At 36.8% G+C, this 13,371-nt stretch overlaps 1 protein-coding gene across 18 annotated transcripts in view; it reads right to left on the bottom strand.

Moving 5' to 3' along the window:
* TCF4 (transcription factor 4) overlaps positions 1-13,371 on the bottom strand; it is a 347,099-nt gene that overhangs the window by 79,323 nt on the left and 254,405 nt on the right. The window lies entirely within an intron of this gene.

Below are 13,371 nucleotides of genomic sequence, written 5' to 3'. Positions count from 1 at the left end.
ACAAATGCCTCTTAACACCATAATTATTAACGAGAGAAATGATGGCTTGCTTACACCATTAGAAGCCCAAGGAGAAAGCATCTGCCAGGATGTGCCATTATGGGCTCCTGGTGCTCCCAACAACAGGATGATGGGAGAAATTCTGCAATCATCTAATCTATTAAAGTAGTATAGGTACAAGCACAAACACACTCATTCCCTGTGCTTAATATTCGAGGACCAGCCATTCATCTAGTGCCGTCCATAGTTACAAGGGAAAAATAATCGATACAATTTTGAATGTTCAAGTATGAATGAAAAGTGGTCATGAGCACCATCAACACTCATCAGGCACATTTCTTCCAACGGAGTGATGGAGTGAAAAGACATATTTTTATACATTCATTTATTCTACAAATAATATCCTATTGGGCTACTTTGGAGAGGAGAACCCCTGAGCAACTTAACATTAAAACGAGTTCCCATACTTACTGTCTCAACCAAGAAATGTCATTGGAGCACCTCTCTGTGCATGCTGCTGTGTTAATCCTTAAGGGGAAGATAAAGAGTTAAAGTTTGTCTTCCTGGGGCACCTAGCTGGCTGAGTCTGTAGAGCCTGCCACGATTGATCTCAGGGTCCTGAGTTTGAACCCCACGTTGGACACAGAGTATTACTTAAAAAAAAGAAAGAAAAAAAAAGCTTATCTTCCAAATGCCTGAAAGCTTGACAGTGACAGGGAGATGTGAAAATTTCAAAACACGAAGTCAGTCAGGTTAGGACCTAAATGAGTGGTAAGGATACGACCTACAGACTTTCTCATTTATTATCGAGAGATATTTAGATTACATGAATAAATATATAGTATTTTTATTTTAATAAATATTTTTATTTTAATAAAAATAAATATTTTAATACTTTTTTTAGCCAAACAGCCAGAAGGCAGGTATGAGCTCTTCACATCTCGTGGAGGCCAACTCTCGGTGAACCTTCTATTCGAGGACCATGCCTAACTGTTTGTATACACAGGGGCATGTATGATACACGCTTGAGTCATTTACTTGGCTTGGTTGCCTACAGTATGCTAACAACTGTATAAAGATTCCTTAACACATGGCCACTCTTTGGGAAGATTTCTCTGATTCAGAGAAAGGTCATTCAAGGGCTGATTCCTTTGAAAAGTCCGTCTACATTGAGCTTCAAATTTAATAATAAAGAGATGAACATAGATGGGATAAACGTTCACTAAAATGTGAGGTAGCCTTAAAATATCAATTTTTAACTTCAAGTGTTTGCTGACTAGAAAGCTACAAAAAATTGAAAAAAATATACTGAAATATGCAGGAGAAGTGACTCTAGTTCTGTTACGGTTCGTAAGAGGTTAAGCAAGTGGTTTGATCCCGTAACACTTCCATTTCCCAAGCCAGCCCTGTCCATTCGAATTTTTACAATGATGCCCATATTCTGGATCTGTGCTATCCAATATGGTAGCCACTAACCCCATGTGACTACTGAGCACATGAAATGTGGCTAGTGTGACCAAGGAACTAAATTTTTAAATTGCATATTAATTAATTTACATTTAATGTTAATAGCTACACGTGGCCAGTGGCGACCTCACCAGACAGAGCATTCCTAAACTGAGGAATGGCATACGAACATTTAGACCACCTATCGTACTGGAATGCAGTAAGGATTAAGCGAGAAGGTGCTTTAGAAAGGCGCCTAAAAGAACTGAGGTCTGCAAGTGTGGTTTATTAAAAATTGATTATTACCAGAATAAAATATTAACTGTGAGCTTTATTTTAGTTGTAAACCACCTCCTTAAAAATAAAAAAAAAAAGTCACGATAAGATTGATTTTATACTCTGTAAATGTCTGACTTAAATACCACACAAGCAAGCTTCCTGTAAAAACAATGTGTAAGCAAGTCCTGTTCTACAACTATTCAGAGGATGCTCCTGGGTATATGGAATATAAGAAAATTCTTGAGAGCCCAGCACAGATAATCAGGGATGGGTCAAAACTGAAAACAAGGCTAATGCTTCCTCAAAGAGCTTTGACTTCAAGTAAATTTGCAATTAGAGCAAAAATTACCATCTCCCAGAAACAGAAATACTCAAATCAATGAAGTGATCACCAAAGAATGGTCATCTTTATTACTTGCTTAGCACGCAAAAAGATATTTACAAGTTTACTTTTCAGTTCACTTTGAGTACAGACAACCCTTTACAATAAAAACGTGGAAAACTAACAGAAATCGATGCCAACTTCGGGCAGTCTTGCAAGATGGTTTCAGTTGTACGGGCACAGAAAAACCCAAAGGCATCATTGTGATTTTCCTAGAACCCTGGTGTACCAAATGGACAGGGAAACGGAGACATTCTCAGTCCAGAGTCTGAGGATGCTTGTGGGTAAATGGAATATACGTGGGTATATATATATTCGAAATGAGATAGAACCACCAATGGGTTAAGTGATGAGAGTCTGTACTCCAAAGACAGACTGCAAATCAGAGCTGCCACTCCCCGTGCCCAGCTGCCATCTCTACTCTGATAGAACCTTGTAGAGCATGGGGAGGAAATTGAAGAGTGGCACTAGTTACTGTCAGACTTGGCAGCTCTCTCCAAACCTTGGCATCTAAGAAGTGAGGTGTGCTTCTGGGTTCTACAAGTTGGCAGGTGTAAGACTCTGCCACCAGATACCGCCACCTTCCTCCACAGGGTGCTAGGGGAGGCAATCGAGGTTTCAAAATCACTTCCAAATCACTGCCAGGAATTATCCAACACTGATGGGAAGCACAGCAGTGGCAGGAAGAGAGATCCCCAGTTGTGAGTGGATGAAGAAGCTGCATTATTGGGAAAGCTGAAAAGAGAGTTTTTCATGTTGGTTCTCTGCTTTTTAACTCAGCACAGAGGATATATTTAAGGATGATGCAAATAATGTCCTTCATGCCAAAAATACTTAAATGTAGTATTATTTTCTTTATGCTAATTTATTTCCTTCTTTGCCTCTTCATGACCTACAGAAAAAAAAATTAATGGTAATAAAACTCTCTTTTAGGCTGATTCTGAAAAACTCACAGTTACACGGAGAGAGTTTTCAAGGTATTTTGAAAGGTAAGATATAAATATGTATTTAGGGTACGGAGAAATGTACATTATTGACTCAACATATTCTAACAGCTGCTTTGAAGTCATTCCAGTTGGTTCACAAATAATGTTCTACATTTACAACACTTCACATAAAACCCCACATTTCCATGGTAAATGGTACAAATACCTGGACAATACTATCATGTGCTATGCCAGTGAGAGAGAGAGAGAGAGAGAGAAAATTGATAGGGAAAGAAAAGAGAAGCGAGCTACAATCACTTGTAAGGTGGCTCATTATGCCAGCAAGTAATTATTAAGGCCCAGATATGTTACTCCCAGAGCAGGGCTTCTTGGCACAGCACTAGGGAAGGGCTGACCCTTACCCTGTGGAGGATGAGTGGCACCCATGGCCTCTAGACGCCAGAGGCAAGCTCACGCCCTCCTACTGCAGTTGTGACAATCACAAATGTTCCAGATATTGCCCTATGTCCCCTGGGGGGCACCGCTCTTCGCAAGATACATGTTGTCATCTGAGTCTGCCAGCAACAAACGTCCACTCTGATTGTCTTGGCTCTTCATAGTAACAGCAGCAGTCACTAGGAGGCTCTCCCTTCCGCCAAACCAGTAAACACACATTTATACTCATGATCACTCAGGACGGGACACTTTGACCTTGTGAGCTCATGGTGCGCATCAGTCCTGGCCTCCAGCTCCGAAAGAAATGAACTGTGTTCATTCTGGAACTTTTGGAACCATTCTAAACTATATACAAGAGTCAAACTAATACATCGCGTATCAATTTTTGGTGAATAAGCAAGTTTTGAGCAATAAATAATTGGCATTATCTACTGCTATCTAGTTATGTAATCTACCCATCCATGCACCCACCCATCCGTACTTTCACCGACCCAGCCATACATTTATCATCATAAAATCTGTCATGCTTTCAATTCTGATTGAGTTACACAGGTAAAAAGCCCAGGACCAGCCAAAGAGTTTAATCTACATAGCTCCCTATTGGCAATGCATCTGTGAAGGCACTATTACCTAGACATAATGCCACATCAGGCCAGCTGTAGGTTTTATTCACTACATCATCTACTTTGAAACGTGAAATTATCTCCGTATCTAAATGTGCCGAAGTTTTCTTAAGAGTGCTTACTTTGGGAGATAGGTCATCTACTGCTACACTGAAGGTTCCAACACTTCAAAAAAGAATTCCAAGGCTGATAATCCTGAGAAGATCAACCGAAAGCAAGAAGCACCATCTAACTCTTCAAACAGGTTAAATGGGATCAGCAAAGTGAACATTAAAAATGTATTAGAGCCTCCAAAAACAAGTGCTAGCCTAAAACTACTTAGGCATAATTTATTTCTCCTTTTTCATCTGTTTTTCTTTTTTTCATCATCTGAAAATGATGGAGGAAAGGAGCCATAAAACCAAAACTTCCTCCATAAGGAAAAATTTAGTATGGTTTGCATTTCTCAATGTCATATCTGGAAGGTAAAAAAGTTTAGAGGTTAGGATCTCATAATGATTCATACAAGTCATACAAGCCTTTCTTGGGGTTAATTAAGTCCACTGAATTCTAAGAGGTTTTATTAGCAGAACTGACACTATGAAGTTGGGCCAAGAGGATCAGCTATTAGATGAATTCTCTAAAAGGTAAACGCATTTACCAACCGCCATCTATTTCCAGCAGTTTGAGCTCACTCCCTGGAAGGTCTGCTGCACTTTGCAACCTCTGGGAAGTGGGATTACCAGATTCACATCAACATATCTAATTTTACAGTTACCTTATTTAAGTTTTTAATACAGCACAGGTCTTTTTCTCAGGTGTTAATAGAAAAATCAATTTTAAGTCACAACAGCTGTGATCATTTTAAATATCACAGCTGTCATGAGTTGAAAATAACCATTTGAGCATACACATTTCTGCAGCAAATGTAACAAAATGAAAATACGATGGGATTTTATCTTTTACTCCCTCTGAAGCTGAATGTCTAATACAATAGTAGAGTAATAACTTATTTGCTTTTAAAATAAAATCATGCTCCCATCTCTTTGCTGACCTAGCCAAAACAGATGGCTTAAAAGAACAGAAAAGAACATCACGGTTAGGATATACTCCTATGGAACTAACTGTGGAACATGTTTAATTATGGAAATAGTATTAACTCTGGAAAGACGGAGTTAAATAGTTGATATCAAAATTGAGAGTTCATTTATGTAAACATTTGCTGCGAAGCCAGGGGGAGATTAAATGGGATCCATGCTATACATGAAGTGTTATTAAAATCTAGGAATTTAAATTATTACACAGGACAAAATCTAAACTCCTATGAATAGTGTTAACTAGTAACTTCCAGGAAAGAATGCCATGTTAACCACTTTTTTTCACAAACTCAAACTATCTGTTGGATGGCACCCTCTCAATCCAAATCTAAGGTCATTACATTTTAAAGAATATTATGACATTCCTCAAGAACCTAAACAATAGTAAAAAGATTAAAAGAAAAAAAAAATCAGGGCGTTATTTATCCCACCAGCTACAGAAACTTTAGACTTCTCTGTGAGATGAACGGTGGACAATGAACACCTTCAGAAATTCTAGAATTATATTAATGAACAATCATTGCCACCTCAGTGACAGGGAGGAACATAGTTCAAATGTCTGAGAAATTAAATTGTATGATTTAGACAAGGACATAAACTAAAGAAACAAACACAATTTCAAACCGAAGCACTGACAACATTACACAATTTACATTATTGTTTTAAAAATACACTCAAAAGTCTACCAACTTCCTGGCCCCTATACAACCAGAAAATAAAAATCTAAAGTATTTTCACCCCAGATCTACCTTAAATTCTAAATCAAGCAGTTCTACCTACATTAACTTGATGCCCTCTTCTTCCCTTATTTTTTTTTCCCTTCCGGACTCACAGGGTGGAGAAGAGAGTTGGCATTATTTGTACCTCAACGACTTCTACTAAAAAGCTCACAGCCCCCCATTCTGCTGAGGGAGGCTGGGTGCAGCAGGTACAGGAGAGCCCTACCATCCCCAATTATTTGCATATTAATTTCAAAGCTGCATGAAAAACATTGTAGGCTTTTAATCATATCAACACACAAAAAGGCACTACAAAGTGAAACTACACCTGTTAAACATTCATCCCCACCCCCACATCACACAAAGGAAGCCTAAGAAAACAGCATCCACGCTGTTCCTGGGTGCTGAGCCTCCACTTCTGAATTGTAATAACAGGTGCAGAAATAATAATGTGCTGGGCAATCAACTTTTTTCCTCTGATTTGTCAGTTTAGCTTAATAATGCCATTAGGAATGTAAACATTTCTGCAATTTATATTTAAAAGTCAATAAAATAATGGGGTGCAGAATTTATCCTTTTTAATTTTTTAAGTAATACATTTGATTATTTTAATCACGTCAGTACTTAACTGGATGGGGTTTAAATATGCATGTAACATCAATTTAATTTGTTTTATTCGTTAGAAAAGCTATTGAGTAATACAGCATTATTCTCCTTAAAAAAAAAAAAAAGCATACGTTCTGGGGGAAATGGGAGTGTAGACACTTCCACTTTTTGCTTCTCTTCTTGGAGATGGGAATCTAGTGCCTTCCGAATGTCTCTCATTATGAGCATTTTAAAATGGTAACCATAGAGGTGAGAATCCAAGACACACTCACAAGATGGCTAACAGTAAAAACAGGAGGGCGTTTCCATACTGTGGATAAACTTTATTGGGGCTACAGTGATAAGACTGTGGTTGGTAAACGCATCAACTATTTTTAAAATGGTGTGAGAGTGTTCCTCAACATAGCAATTCCCACTTGAACAGGATTATTACTGGTGCAGTATTCAGTACTCTATAATTCTCACCCTTAGGTCTGTGGAGGTGAAAAAGCCAAGTCAAATGTTAGCCTCCACTCTTAACATCCCCTATTCATTTTCAGGTCAGCTACAATGGATGCAGCTGGAACTCGACTCTCCCCAGTCTGTCCCACCAATTACCTCAACGTGCCCTCTCTCAAGAGGAGTATAATTTGGTCTCCTGGAAAGCACAGCCCTAGGTCCCTGGAGAATGCCAAAGCCTGCATTTTTTCGGTGGAGCCTGAAATTAGACCATCATCCATACTGCTCCCACCCTTGACTTCTGAGGTGTTTTAAGCCCACTCTTTATCGGGGGGGGGGGGGGGAGGGGGGCGCGGTTTGGGAGAGGAGGGCTGCCTTTTAAAACAGTATACTCTCCCAAATAAAATGTTATAGGTGTAGTATCCCTTTTAAGTCACTTTTGAACAAAATGTCCTGATTGGCATGTGCAGATTTCTTTAAGAACTAAGGAAGAGGAATCTGAAGAAAACTAAATAGAGACTTGACACAACACAGAACTTAAAGACAAAAATATCAGAAATGTGAATTCTTCAATTCTAATCAGAACATGGTATTGTGACAGAAATGCATCAGCTAATGAATAAAGACTGTAGTCTGCACCCAAGGCCATGGCTCCTTCAGCGCTTTCCCAAAGTTTAAGTGGAGTAATGCGTAACTCTCTAACCGTGTTCACACCCCAAACCAGGAAACTCAACGTTAAGAAATATTCTTCAGAAAAATAATTATCTTTTGCCTAATAAAAGGCAACAAATTGATATGCCTAAGATGATACAATGTGCCAGTTTATTATACATTCAAAAATGTCAAAAAGCCTCTAACTAGGAAGTTCCCCCCAAATCCCAGGCATTAACTTTTTAACAGATCACTTCATACTTCAAAATATAATTATTTTACAGAAGTATCTTTTTCAGTTTTGTCATTGTTCATCTGTGTTTCTTAGTTTACATAGAACTGCTTTTTTTAGGACTATGATGATTTCCTGAATAGATGCTAAATATTTAAATATTTTATGAACACACAGATCCAAATCTTTTTTTTTTTTTTTAATTATCAATAGTGTTACCACATATAACTTTACCTGTGTCACCCTACAGTTATGTTTGAAGCATTAAGGGCTAATTTGAAACCAATCAAATAAAAACAAACTCTGGGAGACTGAAAGCTAAAATAACCTTAAATTATATTAACTGTGAAGTATGAGCTTTTTTTTTTTTTTTTGTAACCCTGGCAATACTGGAGGAAAATGGAAAAAATTAAAAAAAGAAAAAAGCCTAGCAACCTTTTGTATGTCTGTCTTGAAATTCTCAATTATAAGACTTGCATTTAGGTCTGCTATGAAAAGCAAATAGGTCTTTACTGCATTTTCCTCCTACGATAAAAAATAAACTTGAATTTTAGCAACTTTTTAAAATTGCCACAATTATATCTAAAATCTATATATTTTCACTGCATTCAAAGTTAGGATTTAAAGAAGAATTAACCTCATGCTGGCAGGTTGCTGACCATGTGCATGACCTACATGGTGATTCCAAAGGAATGACGCCAAAGCATTTTTTTTTCCTCCTTTGGTGGCATCACTGTGATAGAAGTTTCAAGTAGGCTTGGAAACACATTCATACAACATTCATAATAGTGAAAAATGGCAATGTCTAAAATCCAAATGTGATTTTAAAAAAAATTAAAAATTAAGTTGTAAGGAAGAAATCCCTAATCCTCACGCCTCTCCACTGGTACTGCAATTTTCGTAAAACAAAACAAAAAAAAAAAAATAAGGAGTGTAATGCAAACCACATTTATAGTGGAAGAGGAAACAAACAACTATTCAGCACAATTTCCTGTAGATCAGTTGGAAAGGTATTTAAAGCCTGCACTAGTTATTAGATCTTTTTTCCTGGCCACTTTTCTCCCCAGCCCTCTTCCCCCTGAGTTTCAATGTCTTTCCTCCAAATTCTCCTTGAAACAATGCCATCGCCTCACGCTATAAGGATGCTTATCAATTACCAACACTAAACCTAAAACGTTCAGACCTACCAGAAATTAGGGATTAAATAAATTTAACCAAATATGTAACCGATCCACATCTTCTTTCTAAGAAATTAGCCCCAGAGAAATGTTCAAAGTGGCATCTGTGAATCTCACGCAGGGGTTTTGGAAATTTAATCAGAGGCAGGAGAGCAAGATGTAGCCACAATATCAAGATTAAGCGTCTGGTGAATTTTTACCAGCTTAGTCGTAAAGAACAAAATCAACATAATTTTGTTCTAAGCAATCAAGCACAGAAGAAAAAAAATAAAATTTTCATTGTTATTTTAAAATGGGTAAATTAAAATGCTTTATATGTCAACAATACCAAAAAGTAAGCTCACTGAAAGGAAGTTTTTCCTGTATGTTTTCTCTTTGGTATGTTTTGTTTTCTTCAATCAGTGGGGAATTGAAAAATTATATTAGTTTGTGACCTAGCACATTTTTGCTCTGTACCACCAGCAGCTAAACAATAATTTTAAAAAGTAATGCTTTTATGCCAGCTACTTTCATTTATAATCATGGTTCTGAGAATAGCTAAGTATGTGAAATATCTTTCTAAAATACTAAATGCAATTTGCATAGTTGATAGTCAATACACTATTGAAAACTTTTACAAACCAGTGGCTCTCTGCAAGAGGGTGGAGGCTACCGGAATCAGTACTGAGGTTTACAAAGAAAGGGCCATATGTAAATTGTACTGGAAGATATTAATACTGGTGTTATTTAAATATTAAGCTTTTTATGTTAGCACTTCCTGTGGTACAAGGGAAAAAAAAAAAGCTGAACACTCCATATCTTAATTGTTACTTGAAAAAAAAAAAATTTAGGTGGCTGACTGAGACTGTCTCTTATTCACAGGTAAACTTTTTTCTAAGAATGCATTCCCCACTGAAGTGAGTCTGATGTTAAAACGTTCCTGGGTTTTTGTTGTTGTTGTTGTTGTTGTTGTTGTTTCATCTTAAGCAGGAATCATGAAATTATTTTACTTTTTTGGCCTCGATATCAGAAATAATCAACCTCCATTTTCATCTCTGAACTTCAGGGAGTTGAAAAGCTGCATAATATGACCAACAGTCAGAATATAAACATGGAGAGCTCATTACCATTTACTTTCTGAGATTTGATGACTTGACAAATAACTATTTCAAAACAACTAGTTTGAAACATGGTTCGAAGCTTGTTAGTATAAAGCAAAAAGAGCAATTACAATAATTATAGGTTTCTCTATACGGTTTAACACATGCACATGCTGGCGAGAGATGATGATGTGATCTTAAATTACCATTAGGAGGAAATTTCGCCACTTTTGTTTTCAATTTCATTTGCCATAATTTTATCTTTGTGGAATTGCTTTATTTTTAGGTATGTGGAAATCTGACCAAATAATTACTTATTAAAATTCTTATTCAGTGAATAAGAAGATGGAAGCAAATACAAAAATCAACATTTCGAGCAGGACCTAGACTTACTGTGGACCAGGTAACGCCTGATCCTGCTCATACCCTGTGTGAGGACAGACACAGCCACACAATCTGATAGATGCTTACACTCCTAACACTTACAATAAATTGGACTTATTTTCTCTGCAAAGAGCCTGTCTCCCCAGAGGGAAGAAATAATGCTTTCAAATTTTTTATTTGGCTGAAAATGGGATTCATGTGTATTTAAACCTCTAGTCCATAAAGAAAAGAAATCACAAAAATGACCTGGTTAAGTTTTGGTATTAAGCTCTCACCTGAGGAGGAGCTGATTTTCAAAAATACATTCTGGTTTATAGTCTGGATTTATTCATTGATAGTTCTAGTGTTATGATATTTTGTAGGTCTTGGCATCCTAAAGTCCACACTTCAGACCAGCTCCAGTGAGTCACAGAAATAAGAAAACAATTTGCGTGGGACATGGTCACAGAAACACTTCATAACTTAAAATAATAGAAAATTCACATTTTCCTTTGTCTGTCCTAAAACACCATCGACTCTAATATTTCTCTTGCTAGTGAGTTAAAGGGAAACTGATTTTACAAACCCTATAGCTGCCAGTTCAAAAAGAAGAAATTATAATCGTTGTAATGCTTAATTGCACTCTTCCAACGACCTAAAATCACAGTGTTTTGGAATGATTTTACATTTTTCTTCTTTTGTTTATTCACAGGGAAAACCTGCTTCCTCTGGCCTCTCTCAGTTCAGAGAGTTCAAACTGAATTTAAACAAGTAATTGACTTGTCACTGGGAAAAAAAAAAAAAAAAAAAAGAAGGAATTCAGGGCTGTGTTGTCTTCAGAGGAAAGCTTGTGTAACAAATAGCTGATCACACTTAACTCCAACAATTTAAGTTAAAACACACACTGGTCATATGCGCACATACACACAGAAATGCATAGATAACTCAAACCCAAAACAACAAACGAAAACTCAAGAAATGTAAAGTCTCTTCGATAGGCATTTCGAACAATTAACTCATGGCATACACAATCTCCACAAGATGTCTGGCACCAAATCAAAAGCTGCTGAATGCAGAATTACAGCCAGTACAATACACACTGTAGGATCAACAAGAATCTGCTTCCCCAGTGTATGCATGAAGGCATTTTAAAAAATGGTATAGAATTGGCCCCATCCAAGGAACACTTACAACTGGACCTTGCTGTCTGCTTCAGAGCTAAAATGAAGAACTAGTCACCATTCCTGGTTTCAAAAGCTTTCTGCTAGTGTTCCAAATGGCTATTTTTTCTAACTATAATGTATGTACAATTTGCTTCTTTCTAGTGTTTGAATCAATAGAGATACACATCACCAGATTTGTTTTTAATAAACGCCTTAAAACAGTTCCTATAAATACATTTCCTGTGACAGAGCGATCTTGATTTTATGAGTACCATCATCTCAAAAAAAAAAAAAATCTAACAACCAAAATATTTGGCAACTGAGAGGGCATATTAGTGATATGATGTCATATTCAGCATTTTCTTATGGTAGAGGCAACTGGCAAGCTGTGGGAATGGAACACATATTTTTAAAAAATTCCTTTTGGCTAAAAGGGAGTTAAAAGGTCCAAAACTTAAACTAAAATTTTGTCAGTTCAGACATTTAAGACACAAAATTAATAATTAACGTCTAAAAATCACATCACTGGTAATTCTTAAAGATAAAAACCCCAGAAACTTCTATTCATTGTAATTCTCTGATACTGCATAAGGGTTGTATAATCCCTGAATCTATTTTACTGCTTCTGAGACACTTTTTCCTACTAACTGTGATAGCATCATTCACAAAATTTTCATTAGAGGCGATTTTAAATGAAAGGTGCTGGCTATGTTATAGATGGGAATGTCAAAAAGATAACAGGCAAAAGTCTTAAGAACTATACATGAATAACTACCAATTGCAAATTAGGCACTTGTTTAAAAAAAGGAAGTTACATAATCCTAATATTTATGTTTACAAATTTAACCACTTTACTGGATCAGCTCACAACATAAGCCATTTGTTTTGAAATTATATTTCCCTCACCACACCTTAACTGTTCTTCTAATTACACACTATGTTCTCTTAAAAAAAAAAAAAGATAAAAACTGGATAGTTTCATAAACTTTTGACAATTTACTCACACTTTCAAGTAAATGGGAAATAAAAGTAAATCATATGATTTCAGCAGTGGCCCATTCATAAAATCAGTTTCCTGAATGAAATTATTAATCTTCCTAGACCATTCTGCACCCTGAAACACTTGTGTACGTGTGTGCATTCCAGTATATGCTCAGCTAGATAGAACCATTATGCATACACCGGGAAGTATACAGACTCGTGCATACACCGCCACATACACGTTTTAATTCGTTTGCGCCAATCGCTACAGCTGAATTGGGCCTTCGTGAAAGCTCTGATCGGTCCCTTTTGGCCCAACTATCACACCCTGATTAAGATCAATCCAAATGGAAGTTCAAAGTACACAGACAGCAGTTTGTAAATGGCTGCTTTTCACCCCCCTCCTCCAATCTCATTTTTCTATTTTAAAATAATAAATTTCTGCCCCTCTACCCCCCAACAAATCTTCCAGAGAGCCCCACGTACCGATTTGAAAATATTGAAATCCTTTTCCTTCAGAGGACCCAGCCGAAGGGGGGAAAAAAAAAATAAACCTCCAGATGGCAAGTATAAACCTTCTGCTGGGGTTATGCACAAAATACCAGACACATTTTTTTTTTTTTAAATAAAGCGTTTCTGTTGAAGGGGGAAAATTGAGTAAAGAAGCCACACAACACAAATAACTTACAACAATATTGTTACATGCATGAATGGGTCCCTGTTGTTTTTTTTTTTTCCTTTCCTTTTTTGGTTAAAAAAATATAAACTTATAT

Source organism: Martes martes, assembly GCF_963455335.1.
Source record: "Martes martes genome assembly, chromosome: 13".
NCBI classification, from domain to species: domain Eukaryota; kingdom Metazoa; phylum Chordata; class Mammalia; order Carnivora; family Mustelidae; genus Martes; species Martes martes.
Note: the sequence above shows the minus strand (reverse complement) of the source record. Positions and strands in the feature narration are given on the sequence as shown.